This window comes from Phacochoerus africanus, chromosome 3 (genome assembly GCF_016906955.1).
Source record: "Phacochoerus africanus isolate WHEZ1 chromosome 3, ROS_Pafr_v1, whole genome shotgun sequence".
In the NCBI taxonomy this organism is placed as follows: Eukaryota; Metazoa; Chordata; class Mammalia; order Artiodactyla; family Suidae; genus Phacochoerus; species Phacochoerus africanus.
Window position 1 is genome coordinate 31536948 of NC_062546.1, and position 18881 is coordinate 31555828.

At 41.5% G+C, this 18881-nt stretch overlaps 1 protein-coding gene across 3 annotated transcripts in view; it reads right to left on the reverse strand.

Moving 5' to 3' along the window:
• RNF24 (ring finger protein 24) overlaps window positions 1-11112 on the reverse strand; it is an 85889-nt gene extending 74777 nt beyond the window's left edge. For all 3 annotated transcript variants that reach the window (XM_047771551.1, XM_047771550.1, XM_047771552.1), the window contains exon 1: window positions 11014-11112. The gene's annotated coding sequence lies outside the window, so the exon portion shown is untranslated. The remainder of the gene's footprint in view (window positions 1-11013) is intronic.
• Window positions 11113-18881: the final 7769 nt, after the last annotated feature.

Sequence of the window (18881 nt, forward strand, 5' to 3'; positions counted from 1 at the left end):
GCAACAAACTGATGCTGCGATGAAGCGAACAAATCCCAAATGTGAGAAATTCTACAGGACAACTGACCTGGTTCCTGCAACTAGTCCATGACACACATAAAAAAGTGAAGAGAGATGGAGGGAAGAGGTACTGCCCTAGATCAAAATAGGCATGAGAGACAAGATGACCAAATGTGATTTGTGAACTTTGAATCCTGGCATAAACAAACCAGCTTTGAAAAAAATATCCTTGAGACAATCAGGAAAACCTGAATAAGGTTTATCTATTTAGATGATACTAAGAAGCTTTTTGTTTGTTTGTTTTTAGGAACTTTACAGATGCTCATTGAACAGTTTTGTTTTGGGGGGCTGGGGAAGCATATCAAGAAGAGCCTGCACACATAGTGGGACATGGTAATAGGATCAAGATCTCAAGACTGAAAGAACTCTAATTTCAAGTAGATTTAAAATAACTCATATCTTCATTCAGCAAAGGTTATATAACCAGAGCTGAACCCAGAAGACATGTTATATTTTCCAGGAGAAAGGAAGCTATTCTTTGAGCAAAGACGTCACAGTCTGGCTGAATTTTATAAGAGAGCAATATATATTTTTGCCACACCCACAGCATAAAGGAGGCCCCAATAAAAAAGGCCCCAGGTAGCTTCCTTACCCCTCCCACCATGGGAAGACAGAGCAGAGACAGTGAAAAGTACTGTCTATGCACCACAAAGTGGGCCCTCACCCAACACTGAACCTGCTGGGGCCCTAATCTCCCAGCTTCCAGAACTATGAGAAATTTCTGTTGTTTGTAAGACACCTAGGCTATGGGATTTTATTATAGCAGAATGATCAGATTAAGACGGACATGAAATATAGTTTTATTCCTGAGGTAGGTTATCCTACTGATAACCCATGGCACAAGTAGTTTTACAGAATACATTAACAAAAAATGTTTTATGAATACAGCTGTTTCCTCCCCTTAGAACTATGTCGTGCTTTTATATAATTCTGGAGTTCTAAATAGATGGTGGTAGTGAACTAAAATAGAGAACTGAAACACAGAAAACAGAATTCATAGCTGCATTTGGAACTGAATGTTGTGAGCTTTGGATTAGCCAGATGGATCCTAAACCTAATGATAGTAACTTTATAGAGAGAGAAAAAAGAAAAGACCATATGAACATGGAAGCAGAGATTAAGAGTTATCTAGCCACAAGCTAAGGAATGTTTGGAGCCACCAAAAGCTGGAAGAAGCAAGGAAGGATTCTCTCCTTCCTTGGAGAAGAATCAAAGTGCCTTGCTGACACTTGATTTCAGACTCATGGCCTCCAGAACTGTGAGAGAATAAATTTCTCTCATAGGTCATCTCAAAATTTGAGAATAAATTTCTCAAAACAGGTCATAAGTTTTGTGGTAATTTGTTATAGCAATGCTAGGAAACTACACAGTCTCTTTGCCCCATCCTAACAAATCATTTTTATTTACCTAACTTTTTTGGGGGGGCTGTGCCTGCAACATGTGGAAGTTACCAGGCCAGGGATCAAACCCATGCATGCCCCAGCTGTAACCAGAGACATACCAGTGACAGAGTTGGATCCTTATCCTGCTAGGCCATGAGGGAATTTGAATTTATCTCACTTTTATTTACTGCAGTAGTTCTGCAATAGTTAATTAGTTCAAGAGTAACAGAAGAGATAAAAATGTAGATGCTCGCCATATCTTTCCTTATTCTCTAGCCATTTTCTGCAAAAGTTTCTGAATTTTCTTTATTGGTAGTCTTCCAAAAGTGCCAGTGCAAGATAGCATCTGAATAGCAAAGAGCTGTATTCTTGCGAAAACTGACAATATCAACTGAGACACATTGTGGGTTGGAGGAGGAAGGCTGGGTTCTAAACCTGGCCCTGACCTTGTGAACCTGATAGATTCTTTCTGTTGACCTTTTGTTTTATCATCCGTAAACAATCCTTTGAGGGCTGCTGTGAGGAGTAAATAAACAATGCATGTACTTTGAAATATTATTCTTTAAAGATTCATTTTATCGGAAATAAACTTCTGGCAATAAAAAAAAAAAACCATGCATGTAATGATACTAACATAAAAAATTTTAGTATAGGTTAGCTAATGAGAAAGATGATTTTCTGGGTATAATATTTTCTGGTTATTGATATACTACCATTCTATGATTAAAAAAAAAATCTCACTACAAGATTTCTTCTGGCCTATTTTTAGGGACAATCAATAAGTTTAAGTGAAAACTTTTCTTTACTTATAGCCACACATGAGATTGTCAACATATCTCTGATGAAGTTTTGCAATTTCTTTCGCACTAAAGGAAAACAGTGAAATCCTACACCTTTGATTTACCCTCCCACCAGTTCCCCATAAACTATATTAGCTCATAATTTGGTGTTTTATTATTTGTCAACCTTTCTCTTTCAGTCCAAGGTGAAGAGCCTATTTGGATATGATACCTAGATTTTATACCACTGAGCAAAATTTTTCATGCTCAGAGTTGGGAAAGAACAATAAAGAGACACAGGTAATTCATAATTTTTTGGTTTGCCCAGAAGAACTTAACAAACACGTAATACAGTACCATTCAATCTCTAAATTTAAAATAAGTATAGGTATCATAAAACATATTGATAGACTATAATGCAGTTATTAACTTTGAGAATTCAATAAACATTTCCTCAAATGAACGGAGTGCTCATTATATCTGTAGTACCATATTTGTACTTCTTTGTTCTCAATTACTATGACATTATATTTGCTAATGGAAGAACTGTATTTGATAAAAAATACCCATATAGTTAGGAAAACATAATAACATACAAAATGAGACAGAGACTTTTAAGACTATGCACATAATTAATGTTTTACAGAAGCCTATGGTTTATAGGAATAAGTTTTATGACAAGGTGGAGATTTTTACTAATGCAAATGACAAAAACTTTAGAATAAGAACATGAAAGGAAGAGGCAAACCCCTCTTCATAAAGAGTCAATTAATGAAAACAAGAACAAGTGAAAAGCAGGCAAACTGGAAGTTATTTATAAGATAAAACATTCCCTATAGTTCCTTCAGAAGTAAGCAACTCTAATACACCTAACCATATTAAATCCATAAAAATTTAAGTTACATCACAAGTTTTCCGAGCAAAATCACAACTTAACACAAGGGTCACTTGCAATAATGCTAGGTTCACTTGCAAAGCTAGCCATTGAAAAATGGCTTCCTTTCCTTGCCACTCAGGCTTACTCCAACTCAAGCATCATGGAGGTGCAGAGCAACTGTCTGCTATCATACTGTCCTTCAGGCTCAGGCTGGCTTTCCCAGGCATGGCCAACCAAAAGTAAGGCCACTGGCCGGTTGCTCCTGGGCCAGCTGGCATAGAATGAAATGTCTGGTTCCTACCTCCAGAGCAGATGAGGCTCAGCCAGCTGGCTTTCAACGGACTGCACTAGTTGGAGGGCTCACAATTCCTTCAAACCATCTGGCATTCTTTTCGAACCCTAAATTTACCCAACACTACACTCTGATGTCTGAAATGCTCAGATAATTGGTGGAATCACCACTGCCTATTCATATAAGAAAAGAAAGGGGGCAGAGTCAATTACTTCAAGAAACAATTTCTAAAATTAAAAATTGCTCTCAATTTTAGCTTGTATATTATCTAACTTAAAATCAAAACTATCCTCATGATTATTAAGCAAACTTTCAAAATAAAAGTAAATACAGATAATAAGGGGAATAGACAATTTAACAAGCAGAAAAGTTTTAAGAATCCCTTAAGGCTGGCAGGACAGGGCTCTCTCCCTACTTTAAGCTTCTACAGAGCTTGACTTCATCCCTCAGAGTGGATTTTGTATTGCTACATATATTTATCTTCCCATCTAGCTAGTAAAAGAACAGTACCTTTAGCTGCTTAAAAAAAAAAAAAAAATCTGTTGATTAAAAAAAAAAAAAAAGATCTGTTGATGATGTACTGGGTGTTTTAAAACTTCCGCCTCCAGAAATAAGAAAACTTAATGAGGAATAATACGAAGAAGAAAGCTTACCTCTAGGCAAGCCAAATAAACAAAGAATAGAGCTTGGTTTGAAATAAAAATATTTCATCAAGTGATCAAAACAATTTATCAAATGATCAAATCGCTGAGAAGTGCTATAAGGTGCTCATCTGTCAACTGTAGATCATTTAACCAATCTATCATGTGGGGTAATCTGGGGAACAGAGGGGCAAAGAATCAGAAAAAAAAAAAATCACAAAACTAAAAACAGAAGAGTCATGGAGTTCCCGTTGTGGCTTAGCGAGTTAAGAATCTCACTAGTATCCATGAGGATATGGGTTCAATCCTTGGCCCTGCTCAGTGGGTTAAGGATCAGGCATTGCCACAGCTGCAGCACAGGTCACAGATGTGGCTTGGATCTGGTGTTGATGTGGCTGTGGTATAGGTCAGGAGCTGCAGCTCTGATTTGACCCCTAGCCTGGGAACTTCCATATGCCATGCGAGTGTGACCCTAAAAAGACAAAAACAAACAAATGAAAAACCCCCAAAACAATAAAAACAGGAGAGTCATGCTTACAGCCCAGTACACTGCAGGAGATATAAGTACTCCAAACAAAAATATTACAGTGACCAAGTCAGATAAAATATTAGAAACTATAAAAGGATATACAAACAATACTTATAATTATTTTTCATTGCATTAACCCTCATACCAAAGTACTGAGTTTAGCATTTTATATGTAATCTCATTTGGCCCACACAACCAGCATATGAGTTGGGTACTGTTCTTATTTCCACCTTTTAGCTGAGGAAACAGAGAGGTTAGGAAAACTGCCCAATTTACATGACAAAAAGTGAAAGAACTAGAATTTAACTCCAAGAAGTCTGACTCCAGGATGCAGGTGTAAGACTGACAATGTTAAATTACACTTATGAAAGAATGAAGTATAATGTAACATAGGGGAAATTCAGTCATTAACAGAGTCTTCATAATTTTTTCAACTCTTAAGTATAGCAAAAAGTAGAGAACAATTTAAAAAATACATGAAAATTACTTTTTCTTTTTTGGCCATGTTCATGGTATGCAGAAGTTCCTGGGTCAGGGATGGAATCTGTGCCATATCACCCTAACCCTAACCCTAACCCTGTGCCAGATCCTTAACCCACTGAGCCACCAAGGAACTTCAAAAATTGATTTTCTTGTTAAAAATTTTTAAAAAGTAAGAGCTACTCTACTAGGTTAAAAATGTCAGTTATGTCTTTTTTTATACTCAGTAGCTACTTGTGTCAGGTACTATCCTAGGAACACAGTGGAAAACAGGATAGATGAGTTCCTTGCTTTCCTGCAGCCAACTTTCCAGTGACAGGTAAGAGACAAAAAATTTAGTCAATGATGGAATTTCAGAGAGTGATAAATAGTACAGAGGGGGTAGGGAGGAAACATAGACTACTCTTTTGAGACATTTAACCATGAAGGTAAACAGAAGGGGATGGATATGAGGTCAAGGGAAAGTTATTTTGTTATAATTTTTTGTTCTGTTTTTTAAAATAACTATTTATTCATTGCCACACCTATGGCATATGGAAGTTCCTGGGCCAAGGATTGAATCCAAGTTGCAGCAATGACCTATGCCACAGCTGTGGCAATGCTGGATTCTTTAACCCAATGCTATAGGCCAGGAATTAAACCAGCACCTCCACAGCAACCTGAGCCGCTGCAGTTGAGTTTTTAACCCACAGTGCCACAGTGGGAACTCCTGTTTTGTTTTTAAAGATGGGCAATATCAGGGCATGTGTGTATGCTGAGCTGGTGGTACTCCAGAAAGTTGCTGAGGATGTGAGAAAGGGCACAAATGCAAGTTGTGCAGCTCCAATTTGACCCTTGGCCTGGGAACTTCCATATGCTGCAGCTGCAACCATAAAAAGAAAAAATATTGGAGTTCCCATTGTAATAAAACTGACTAGTACCCATGAGGATGCAGGTTTGATCCCTGGCCTCGTTCAGTGGGTTAAGGATCAGTGTTGCTGTGAGCTATGGTGCAGATCTCAGTTGTGGCTTGGATCCTGCATTGCTGTGGCTATGATGTAGATTGGCCCTAGCCTGAGAACCTCCATATGCCACAAGTGCGGCCTTAAAAAACAAAATCAATAAATAAAAAATTAAAAAAAAATATGTACCCATGAGATGAACACTAATCACTGACAATGTCCAAACAAGCCATGGTCTATGTAACTCCATTTGTTCCATTTTCTTATCACAGAAATTCCTGCAAATAATGTATTTGCCATATTTAGTCATGACATATTTAATCACGAAGGTTACAGATTGTTCCTTTTTGGTTATGAATGGTTGTGTCACTTTCTAAGGTGGATTTTTAAAAAATGCAGCTGATGGTCTTCATGCTGATTCCAGAGCTGATGGCATTTAGATGGTTGACGAAACTTTCTCTGGTGTTAACGGATATTTCCAGTTAAAAGTAAAAAACCAAAAATTAAAACACCTCTTCAAGGTGAATGCTTTTGATCATCCATCTCTACTCCTAAACCATGACATTGGCTCAAGGCTCAAAACACCATGGGGAGCATTTATGCCTGCACAGGTTCAAGAAAAGGAAACAAACACCACACCTCTTGATGGAGGTATGTCAACAACATAAAGAATAGCACATTGGCTGAGATGGTATTTATGTCTGTGTGTGTTTATATGTACACGTACTTAGGCATTTGGGGAAAATATTACCTGCCCTATGAGCAAAAGGAAAGAAAAAGAAAAATGTTTCAAGGAACACCATAAAATGTCAGGAACACCAGAGATTAACAGAAAATCCTAAAATCTTCCAGAGTGGGAGGAAAAAGGGATTGGGGATTAGAATGGCACTGTACTTCTCAACAGCAATACTGGAAGCCTTCAAAAGAGGGACACTAATTTTCAACCCAAGTAAACCACCATACAAGTGTGAGGGTAAAATGCAGACATTTTCAGACAAGCAACTTCTGAATCCAGGAAAGAATTTCAGTTTATAAGTGCCCTTTCTCAAGAAGCTACTAAGAATAAGAAAGACACAGGAACCAGGAAATTAAGGACCCAATACAGGAAGAAGGCAAAGAGAATTCTCAAGATGATTTTTTTTTTTTTTTAAAAGCGAAGTCCTCTCATATAGCTAGGAAAAAGAAGCGAGGCAGGGAGTTCCCGTCATGGCGCAGTGGAAACAAATCCAACTAGGAACCATGAGGTTGCGCGTTTGATCCCTGGCCTCACTCAGTGGGTTAAGGATCTGGTGTTGCAGCTGTAGCTTCCATTGGACCCCTAGCCTGGGAACCTCCATGTGCCGCAACTATGGTCCTAAAAAGCAAAAAAAAAAAAAAAAAAAAAAATTTCAGATAAGGAGAGCTTATCTGAAAATTTTGAAAGATAATCAGTTCTGTCATAGAATTTGAGGATGAATTTGTGACTGCTGCTAAGAAAACTAAGCAAATGAAAACCAAACAAAAGTGGCAATTAACTCAGGAGAAACAAAAGTTGTACAAGAAAGAAAATGTAGTATGTATCTTTTTATTTTTTTGTCTTTTTAGGGTCCAACCTGCAACATATGGAAGTTCACAGGTTAGGGGTCAAATTGGAGCTATAGCTGGTGGCCTATGCCACAGCCACAGGAATGCTAGATCTAAGCCGCACCTGCGGCCTACACCACAGCTCACAGCTTGCCAGATACTTAACCCACTGAATAAGGCCAACTATTGAACAGGCATCCTCATGGATACTAGTTGGGTTGGTTACCACTGAACCACAAAGGGAACTCCATGTAATATGTATCTTACATGGCTCATCTGTGAATTACAGCTACACTCTAATAGTCATATAAATACTGACCTAACTAGGAACTGTAAAGTATAGATATGAATATGGAGGATGGAAGGATGGTTGTGTGGGACAACCAAGTCCTCAACTTCCAAAATAGAACTCAAAAGATAATATCCAAAGGTGGAAAAATAAAGAAATAGCAGTTTAAACATTAAAAATGAAATAAATATAAAGGTAAACAACAGAAAGAACTGCTAAGAGTTGAAAATGATTGAACCATATGAAACCAATGATTTTTGACTATTCCTGAATCTAAAAAATGGGGATTTCATAAAGTTTAAGATGCTAATACATTATAATATTACCTTATCACTGATTTTAGAACTAACATCTGAAACAGAAAGCAATTATTATTATTTTTTCTTTTTAGGGCCTCACCTGTGGCATATTTAAGTTTCTGGGATAGGGGTTAAATTGGAACTGCAGCTGTCAGCCTACACCACAGCCATGGCAACTTTGGGATCTGAGCCTGCATCTGTGACCTAAGCCAAAGCTTGCGTCGATGCTGGATCCTTAACCCACTGAGTGAGGCCAGGGCTTGAACCTGCATTCTCATGGAGATGATGCCAGATTCTTAACTTGCTGAGCCACAACGGGACCTCCAGAAAGCAATTATTGATAGAAAATGCTAGGAGGATAATGTATCCCAGTTTGGGTAACAAAATGTCATCATATATACCATTACCATCACTAACACAACAATATTAGTCTTTCTAATGAATATAAAGATTATATTCATTACTAAAACATCATTTAAAATAACAACCTATTTTGACGACATAGATATTATTTTAGAATTTTTCTTCAGTCATCATACTACAAAAATGCTAAACTATAGGTTGGTAAAGATTTTGATTAACAGAATGCTGAATAACAAGGCCAAGATGTTTTTAGTTTCCTTTGTTGATACAAACAATAGCAAAGTCACTCTTGCAAAACTAAAGTTCCACAATATTGTGGTACTTTGCAAGCCTATTTCAGTGATAATTCCGGTTATACTACTCTGTTTATCTAAGACTTCCCCTTATGATTTGTTTTGAGGGGATTCCTAAAAAAAGAAAAGAAAAAAATCTAAGCAAGCAGTTTATAAATCACTGGGGTTGTTTCAATATTAGTGACACTACTTTATGTAGTTAATGAAGGCCTCATTTTTTAAAGGTATAAGTTCATTTATATTAAAAGTTTATTTAGATCTTACATCATAAAACCAAAATTCCAAATTGAAAAATCGTCTTTCATTAATTTTAACTTTTTTTAAAGAATTTCACCGTGCTAACATAAGGTAAGATTTTAACCAAGAAAAATGGATCCTGTTCCAACCAATGGAAAATTTCCCCTTCAAATTAAAAGCAAATGTTTTTTTTTCAGAGGGAACATACACAAACAGATGCTGCAGAAGCCTGCTTCATTTAGATTTCATTTTGCACTGAAAACTACCAGGAATTAAAATACATGTGATTAAAATATAATCTTAAAGAGAATCTTAAAACTGAATCAATTCAATTAGGCATATCATCTAATGAGTTCCTTTTAATTTTTTTTAATTGCTGCTATTTTTGAATCAAAAGATCATAATAAAAATGCTTTGGAGGTATGTTTCTTATATTAACTGAGCTTAGCTAATTTCCTGTCACTCTGTAAAATAATAACGGTAATAAAGAAACTGAAAATGCAACCCACTATCTTCTAAAACTTACAAAATCTGGTTTAAGAAGAGAAAAAGATCCAAGTGAAAAAGCAAGGAACAGCTGTGGTATTACAATTGCTTCTTTTTAATTGGTTCACATCAGCTGTGACTCCTCACAACTTCACCTAGACAACAAAGTCAGTTCCACAGAGCCTAAGTATGTGGGAACCTGCAGAGCTTCCTCTTTTCTCTAGGGATGAGGACAATGATAAAAGGTGTTCTGTTTTCCAGCAGTCCTGTAAGAGGAGCCATTGAGCTGGGCTGCATAACCAGACGACAACACAGGGAAATTCAGATCAAAGCAAGGGTGCATGCCAGGGTAATACGCAATAAAACCCTTTGCCAAAGCATTAAGGGGAAAAAAAAAAAAAAAAAAAGGCAAAGAGGTGAAGAGAACCTGCTGGACCACGTTCTTATTAACATTGAGAGGCAGGAAGAAACAAAATCTGCCTTACAGAGAAGCAGAGAAAAGAGTGTCCTAGATATGTTGGAGTATTTCTATAGACCAGTATGACTATATAGACATATTACCAATGAACTAAAAAGTGCATTTTAGTTAACTGGTAATGTAGGGTAGTTTCATGTACATATATATGAGTATATGACCACTGACTAAACCCTAAAACCAAGTGTTCTAGATAAACAGATATGAGACTAGAGGCATATTTTCAATTAATCCACTGCTTTTACAGTAAGAAACAAAGAAATACTATTTGAAAAAACAGCAGAGGCAGAACGAGGTGACGATCTGATGGAGTAATACATCTTTTTTCCTCATACCCTTTTTAATGATCTCTGATTCTCTCATTTCATAGGTGACACACACACCATTACGTCTCCGGAAACAAAGGAGGGTCTTTAATTCTCCGGCCTGAGGACGCACACACGCCCCCTACTCACAGACAGGCCCGCACCTGACTTTCATTAAATGAGTTAGCCGAGGCGAGAGGTCTTACCCCAGACCACAGTTTACACACAGTGACAAATGGGCACGAGACAAACGCCACAAAGAAAGGGGAGGAGCAGATGGGGACCAGGAAAACACTGCCACGCCGCACCCCCCACGGCGCGTTCCCATCGCCAAAACACAGGCAGCCGTCCTAGCCAACCTCGTCCTCCCTGCTCATCCTAGGAGCCTCCCACGCCCGGGGACCCGACGCCGGGCACTGGCTAGGAGGGCGTTCGGGGTGCCCCGCACCGTCCCTCTGTGACCTCCCGGGAACAGCCCCGCGCCTCCCTTTGTGCGTGACCCACCCTCCGGATCGGGGCGGACCCTCCTCCGCGTCCCTCCCGACCTGGGGCAGCTGTCCCACCCCTCCCAGCTCCCCGCGGAGGCGCCAGGAGTGTGAGTGGGGGAGGCTGGAGTGGGCCCACGGTCTCCTCAGCATCCCGAACCTGGACCCGCCCGGTCCACTAAGCCCCAGACTGGGGGTGACGACCCTCGGCGCCTCCGCCCTTGCTTGCTCACTTACTCTGTCGTGCCCGCGGCGTCGGCGGCGGCGGCGAGCGTGGCAGGACCGTCAGCGTCTGGAGGCTAGCGGCTGGCGTCTGCCGGGACCTAGCGCGGCTGAGGTGGCAGCGGCAGACTGCGCGCAGCGGCCCCGGCGAGGGGAGGGCCCGGTGGGGGAGGGGCGGCGCCGCGCCTCTCATTCATGCAGCGGGGGCGGGGTGAGGGACCCGGATGCCCGGGCAGCCCCGCCCACCTCCCTGAGATCGTCCTGACTTCAGAGTCTGCAGTGCGCAGGCGTGGAGCGCGGTGGTCAGTCCTCGCTCCGCCCGTTGGGGTTGTCCCAGGGCGGAGCTGTCTTCCTCCGCCTGTGTTTAGTATTTTTTTCTTGTCCTATAAGCATTTTTTAAAGGGAAAGCTTGGAACGCTACCTCTTTCCTAGCACCCAGACTGCCAGCATTCCGGGTCACAGGAGTCCGATAGATAAGGTGTAATCCTACAGACAAGGTGCACATTGCCTCTTTCCTCCATCTGTGTCACCTGCAGCAGATCCTCTCAGACTTCTGATACCCAGAATCTGCCCAAATAGTGGAGAGGAGTGTGTGCAAGAAAGAGTGCATTACTTTGTTTATGTGCATCGACCAGGCCCCAGCTCCCATTCCACGGAGCAGGCCAGAAATTGACCTTTGTTTTGAGGAGATCTCAGCCCTTTCTGTAATAAGAAGGTTTAGGGTTTATCTAATGAATCTCCAAAGATCAAGAGGAGGCCCCTTGTCTTTGGCAGGCAGTGTGTTCTGCAGAGACACTCTCCTGTTCCCAGCCCCTTGGTTCTGCTACTCGTGGGCCACAGAAATCTTCGGGGGCTGCTGGGAGTCTCTGAGGCTCTTCGGCTGACTGTGTGGGCCCTGTAGCTCAAGGAAATTACAGAGACAATTGCCCCACTTTGTTTCAGTCCCTAAATCACCCCTTGAGATTCTCCTTTCTTCTCCTACCCTCCAAGCCCCCTCACACAAACCATAAACAGCTCAGGTGCTTAATTTTGGGAAGCAAAAGTAATAGTAGAAAGCGCCTGTAGGCAAGTTCCTTTTTCTTTGGCAAACAATAAATATCCAAGGTAAGGGGGGAAGTAAAGACTAACATCAACGAACATCTCAAGAAGTTCTGTAAGGTAAGAGATGGGTGGAAGCATGGGTAGAGAGAGAGTGGCAAAAGAAAGAGTGCTTATCAACACTCTTGTCCCTCACCCCCTGTCACTGAAGCCTGTGTCAGGGGTCCTTTTCCCTTCTCTCCCTCCCTTCCTAGCTCAACTGGACCAGTTGCCAGGAGGATCTGCTACCTCTCACTGTTTAAATCAGGCCTCCTCAACTCTCTCCAGCTCTACTGCTGAAGTCTCAATACGTTCTTATGCAAGTCAATTCTCATGATATGCAAATCTGCCCATGTTGCTGTCTTTTTCTCTTTCTCTGCCCAGTGGCACTTTAGCACTTCTTTTCTAGCCATTTCCAGAACAGCATCAGAGTGTCTCGCCTTCGGTGCCTGGTGTTCCTGCTTTTCCCTTGATTAGAGAAGCAACACTTACGTAGCAACACTCAACAGTCACTTTTTTTTTAAATGAAATTTTATTTATTTATTTTTTTGTTATTTTTGTCTTTTTGCTATTTCTTTGGGCCGCTCCCGCGGCATATGGAGGTTCCCAGGCTAGGGGTCCAATCGGAGCTGTAGCCACTGGCCTACGCCAGAGCCACAATCAACGCAGGATCCGAGCCGCGTCTGCAACCTACACCACAGCTCACGGCAACGCCGGATCGTTAACCCACTGAGCAAGGGCAGGGACCGAACCTGCAACCTCATGGTTCCTAGTCGGATTCGTTAACCACTGCGCCACGACGGGAACTCCCTCAACAGTCTCTTTTTAATTAAGTCTTCCTTCCTGCCCTCACCTTGTTGACAGACTTTCTTTTGGAATTCCCACCTGTGCCCATTACCTATTTCTCTCTCAGTACCAGTCACACTTAAAGTTCTACTCATTTGCTTATTTTTTTTCTCCAACCAGAATGTGAGCCCTTCCAAGACAGAAACAATGTCTCCTGGGGACTTGGCAGGTGACTGGCACACAGTGGGTGTGCAGTGGTTATTGGTGGTGGTGGTGCCCCCTGGTGGGTCAGGGAGGCTCTACAGGGGAAAGAAAGACTGAGTTCCCTTTTCTTTCTCCTCCCTTCCCTCCTTCCTTCCCCTGTCCCATGTATGGAAACATGTTTTGTTTGTTTGTTTAGAGAGCTTAGCTAGGGAGTTCCCTTTGTGGCTCAGTGGTTAACGAATCTGACTAGCATCCATGAGGATGCAGGCTCCATCCCTGGCTTCATTCAGTGGGTTTAAGATCTGGCATTGCCATCAGCTCTGATTCGACGTAGCCTGGGAAACCTCATATGCCACGTGTGCGGCTCTTAAGAAAGAAAGAAAGAAAGAAAGAAAGAAAGAAAGAAAGAAAAGAAAGAAAGAAAGAAAGAAAGAAAGAAAGAGAAAAGAAAGAAAGAAAAAAATCTTAGCTAGGAATTTGCTAGTCCCAACAGGCTGTAAGTTAAAAAGTGGAGTGCCTCTATCTTCTTGTTTTTTGTTCTTGTGAAAATTAGAAGGGAAAGAAAGAGAAAAATTTGAGGATGTGAAGAGTAGGGGCTATATTCAGTTGCTATTTTCAGGGAGACCCATGGTATTAAAATTTTGTGGCAGCATCAGCTAGCTAAACTGTCCTTTGGGGTCAGGGAGAAAGTATCTTCTTGGGACTGGACAGATGGAACCTGGCCTTGTAGTTTCCACAATACATAGGGCAGGATCCTACTCTTCTGTCTCTAGTAGTGAATTGTTCCTTGTTCCCTTTGGGAAAAAAGTCAGAGTTTTTGGTCTCCCGGTGTCTTCAGCGGATCCAAGATACTGTCTGCTTAGTGATGCAGAAGGTCCTACTCCCCTTCATCCCTCTCAACCACCCCCCTACTTCTCTAGCTAAAATGCATGTATTGGGGTATGACTGCACTAATGGAGGTCTGGGCAGTTTAGGCGGCTGCCCTAAAACAGCAGGCATCCAGAACTTGAAGTAGTGGCTTTCTCAGCTAACCTGTTCCCTTGTTTAGAAGGCAGTGGGCACTTCAGAGGATGTTCCTCTCTCTACCTCCTCTCTCTCTAGTCCTGTTGCATCTTCTTCCTACATTATACTTCCTTTAAAACATTTTCCTCATCCCCAATCCATTTCTCAGAAAACTCAACCCCTACACATATGGTGAAGAGTCCTTCAAGACTTCTCTCCCTTTTGGGAAAAAAAAAAAGTGACATCTAATTTTAAATTAAACGTTTGTGACTAATTTTGGAATTGCTCTCTGGATATAGTGGGAACAGAGGCTAGTTTTAGTCATCTTGGATTTGGTGTCCAATACACATGTGTTGAATGATGGCCTGACTGATAAAGGCAAAAATCAGTCTCTCAAATAGAAGCTAGAAATCCAAGGCTGCCCACAGCCCAACCCCTCTGCCTGTCCTCCCTACTTAGTGAGGCCTATCCATTTGTTGAGTGGTAGGCACTATCCCAGAAAAACATCCCTCATATTGGCCAATCACTTGGCCGCTTACATATCTAGAGCTCCGTTTGGGAGTCCCATTGTTTCTGTGAGAGCCTGAGGTGTGCTCTTGTGTTCCCTTAGCCCTTCTGTCTGAGAATTTCAGAGTCTGCTACTGGAGCTCCTCCTCTAGATCCCTCCCAGTGATCCTCATCTCTTCACAACCCATGTGCATCTCCAAGCAGGGTGTGATCCTTCCCTTAGAGGGATGGAATTGCTCATCAGTGTAGGATATGTGTGCATGATTGTGAAACAGTGTGAATAAGGGAGGAAGTGTAGGTTCCTATGTGCATGATAGCTTTAGGTCAGGCTGTGTGTCCACCGCTGGAGGTGGGAACCAAGAATTCTATTTACTCTGCCACCAACAATCTGAATTGCCTTTCTGGCAAATGGAGACCCAAACAGAGCTCAGAACTTCTAAAAATATAAATGTGTAACAATTGGGAGTAGCCAAGATGCCAGCGTAGGAAGACCTTGAACTTCCTTCCTTCTACGGGTACATCAAAATTAAAAGTATTTACAGAGAAACTATTGATGAGAAAAAGCTGGATTTTCTGCAACTAAAGATATGAAGAAGGAACCACAATGCGACAGATAGGAGGGATGGAGAGGTGGCATAGTTAAGACCCACATCCCCAGATGGGTGACCCACGAATGAGAAGGTTCTCCCCAAGGAGCAAGGGGTCTGAGCCCCACATCAGGATTCCCAGACTAGGGGGTCATGTATCATGAAAACTAGTCCCCAGAGCAAGGCTTATTTTGGGAGACCCAGAGGGCTGTGGGAAACATAGAGTCCATTTTTAAAGGGCACACACAAAATCTCACATACTCAGGAACTCGGGGCAGAAGCAGTATTTTGAAAGGCGACTGGGTCACCCACATGCTGATCTTATAGAGACTCCTGGAGGTGTAGAAGGCAATTTGAGCTCACCCTGAGGACATAGAAACTGGTGGCAGCCACTTTGGGGAGCTTATTCTACTATGAGGATGCTGGTGCTGGCAAGCCCACTTTGGAACTCTTCATCTAGCTTATTAGCAACTACGCCCAGCTTTACCCACAAGCCTGTTTGAACAGGTCCTGGGAAGCCTCAAATCAAGCAGGTGGTCAGGCAAAGACACAACCCCACCCACCAGCAGACCTGCTGCCTTAAGACACCCTTAGCCCACAGCTGCTCCAGAGATCCCAGGACCCAGCCCTGCCTACCAGGCAGCACTAGCCTTGGACTTCTGAGGTTCCACTGCCAATCATTGGGACTTAGCTCTGCCTACCAGTGGGTCAACTCTAGGATGCCCAGGATCTGGCTTTGCCCATCAGCAGGTTGACACAAACTCTAAGATAACTTGGAACCCTCAATCAGCTGCCCCAGGATCCAGTGCTGGCCAGAGTGTCAACACCAGCTGTAGGACGCCTCAGACCCCACAACCTGCCATGTCAGGAATGGGAACTACCCGCCAGCAGACCAACACTATATTCAGGACCCCCAGGCTCTCAACCTCCCACCCTCAAGCTCAGTTCCAACCACCAGTAGGCCAGCACTACCCCTGGGAACACCCCTGGGGCTGTATAGCCAGTTGCCTTGTGACCCAGCACCACCCACCAGCAGCTAGCTGCTAACACAAAGCAGGGTCTGGAAACCAACCATCATGGTCCTGTGACACTCACCAGACAACTCATAGTAGTCAGCCTACTGCAACAGAAGGACCCACATACAGCCCACATAGGGGGCACTCCCTAAAGTATATAGCTCTGGTGACCAGTGGAAAGTGTGCTTCTGGGATCTATATGATGTCTCCTTTAAAAGGCCACATCTCTAAGTTTGGAGAATGTAATCAACCTACCAAACACATGGAAATAAGAATAGCAAATTAGTCAAGAGGAGGTAACAGAGAAATGTAACCAATGAATCAACAAGATAAAAACCCGGAGGAACTAAATGAAATGGAGATGAGCAATCTACCAGGTAAAGTGTTCAAGGTAATGATTATAAAGATGCTCAAAGAACACAGGAGAAGGAAGAATGAATAGAATGAGAAGTTCTAGGTTTTAAACAAATGATTAGAAAATATGAATGAGAACTAAGCAGGAGTTCCTGCAGTGGTGCAGTGGGATCTGCAGCATCTCTGCAGCACCAGGACACAGGTTTAATCCCTGGCTCTGTGCAGCTCAGATATGATCCCTGGCCAGGGAACTCCATATGCTGCAGGGCAGCAGAAAAGAAAAAAAAATTTAAAAAGAACTAAACTGAACTTAAGAATGAAATAACTGAAAATAAAAGTATCTTAGAAGGAGTCAACAGTAAATTAGAGGATACAGAGGAATGAATCAGTGAACTGGAAGATAAGAGTAGTGGAAATTGCTCAAACTGAGCAGAAAAAAGAATAAAAAGAAATGAGGACAGTATAAAGGACCACTGGGACAACATCAAACATACTAATGTTCACTTTATATCTGTCCTAGAAGGAGAAGAGAGAGAATGGGATGCTAGCATAGTTGAAGACATAATAGCTGAAAACTTCCTTAACTTGGGGAAGAAAATAGACATCCAGGACCAGGAAGTACAGAGTTCCAAGCAGGATCAATCCAAAGAGGGCCACACCAAGAGACATTGTAATTAAAATGGAAAAGAATAAAGAGAAAGAAAGAATATTAAAAGTAGCAAAGGAAAAGCAACTAGTTACATAAAAGGGACAGAAGGCTGTCAGCTGACTTTTTAGCAGAAACTCTGCAGGCCAGAAAGGACTGTCACAACATATTTAAAGTAATGAAAGAAAAAAAAACCCCTATAACCAAGAATACTGTATTAGGCAAGGCTTTTATTCAGATTTTATAGAGAGATCAAAATTTTTACAGACAAGAAATAGCTAAAAGAGTTCAGTATCATTAAATCATACTTACAAGAAATGGTAAAAGGACTTCTCCAAGCAAAAAAGAAAAGGCCACAACTAGGAATATAAAAACTATGAGAGAAAAGCCAGTAAAAATTTGGTAAAGGCAAATATACAGTAAAGGTAATAAATCAACTATCTATAAAGCTAGTAGGAAGGTTAAAAGACAAAAGGGGTAAAATATATCTATAATAAATAGTTAAGAGATATACAGAACAAAAAGATGTAAAATATAATGTAAAAAGCAGTAAATGTGGGAAGTAGGAATAAAAATGCAAGCTTCTTAAAATGCTTTTGACTTGGAGTTCCCATTGTGGCACAGTGGTTAACGAATCCGACTAGGAACCATGAGGTTGAAGGTTCGATCCCTGGCTTTGCTCAGTGGGTTAACGATCCAGCGTTGCCGTGAGCTATGGTGTAGGTTGCAGATGCAGCTCGGATCCCTCGTTGCTGTGGCTCTGGCATAGGCCAGTGGCTACAGCTCTGATTCGACTGCTAGCCTGGGAACCTCCATATGCTACAGGAGCGGCCCAAGCAATGGCAAAAAGACAAAAAAAAAAAAAAAGACTTTTGACCTAAGTGATCGGCTATTTAAAATAACAATGTATATGTATAGATTGCTATATATAAACCTCCTGTGAAGGAGTTCCCATTGTGGCTCAGCAGATTAAGAACCCAACATAATGTCCACGAGGATGCAGGTTTGATCCCTGGCCTTGCTCAGTGGCTTAAGGACCTGGTATTTCTGCAAGATAGCTTGCAGATGTGGCTTGGATCCAGTGTTGCCATGGCTGTGGCATAGGTCTGCAGCTGCAGCTCTGATTCCACCCCTAGCCCAGGAACTTCCATATGCCCAGGTGTGGCCATTAAAAACAAACAAACAAACACCTCATGGTAACCACAAACCAAAAATCTATAATAGATACACACACAGAACACACACACACAAGAGAAAGTAGTCCAAACATAACACTAAAGGTGGTCATCAAATTGCAAGTGAAGAACAACAACAACAAAAGAAGGAAACAAAAAAAGAACTTCGAAAACAATTAACAAAATGGCAGTAAGTTCGTACCAAATATAACTAATTTAAATGTAAATGGACTAAATTTCCAATCATAAGACACAGAGTGGCTGAAGGGATACAAGAACAAGACCAAATATACTGCCTACAAGAGAGTCACTTCAGATGTAAAGACATACAGAGACTGAAAATGCGTGAATAAAAAAAGATACTCAATGCAATGGAAACAAAAAGAAAGTTGGGATAGCAATACTTATATCAAACAAAATAGACTTTCAAACAAAGACTGTAAGAAGGGACAAAATTAAGACATAAATCTGTTGCATTTCTATAAACTAACAATTAAATAGAAAGATAGATTAAGGAAACAATCCCACT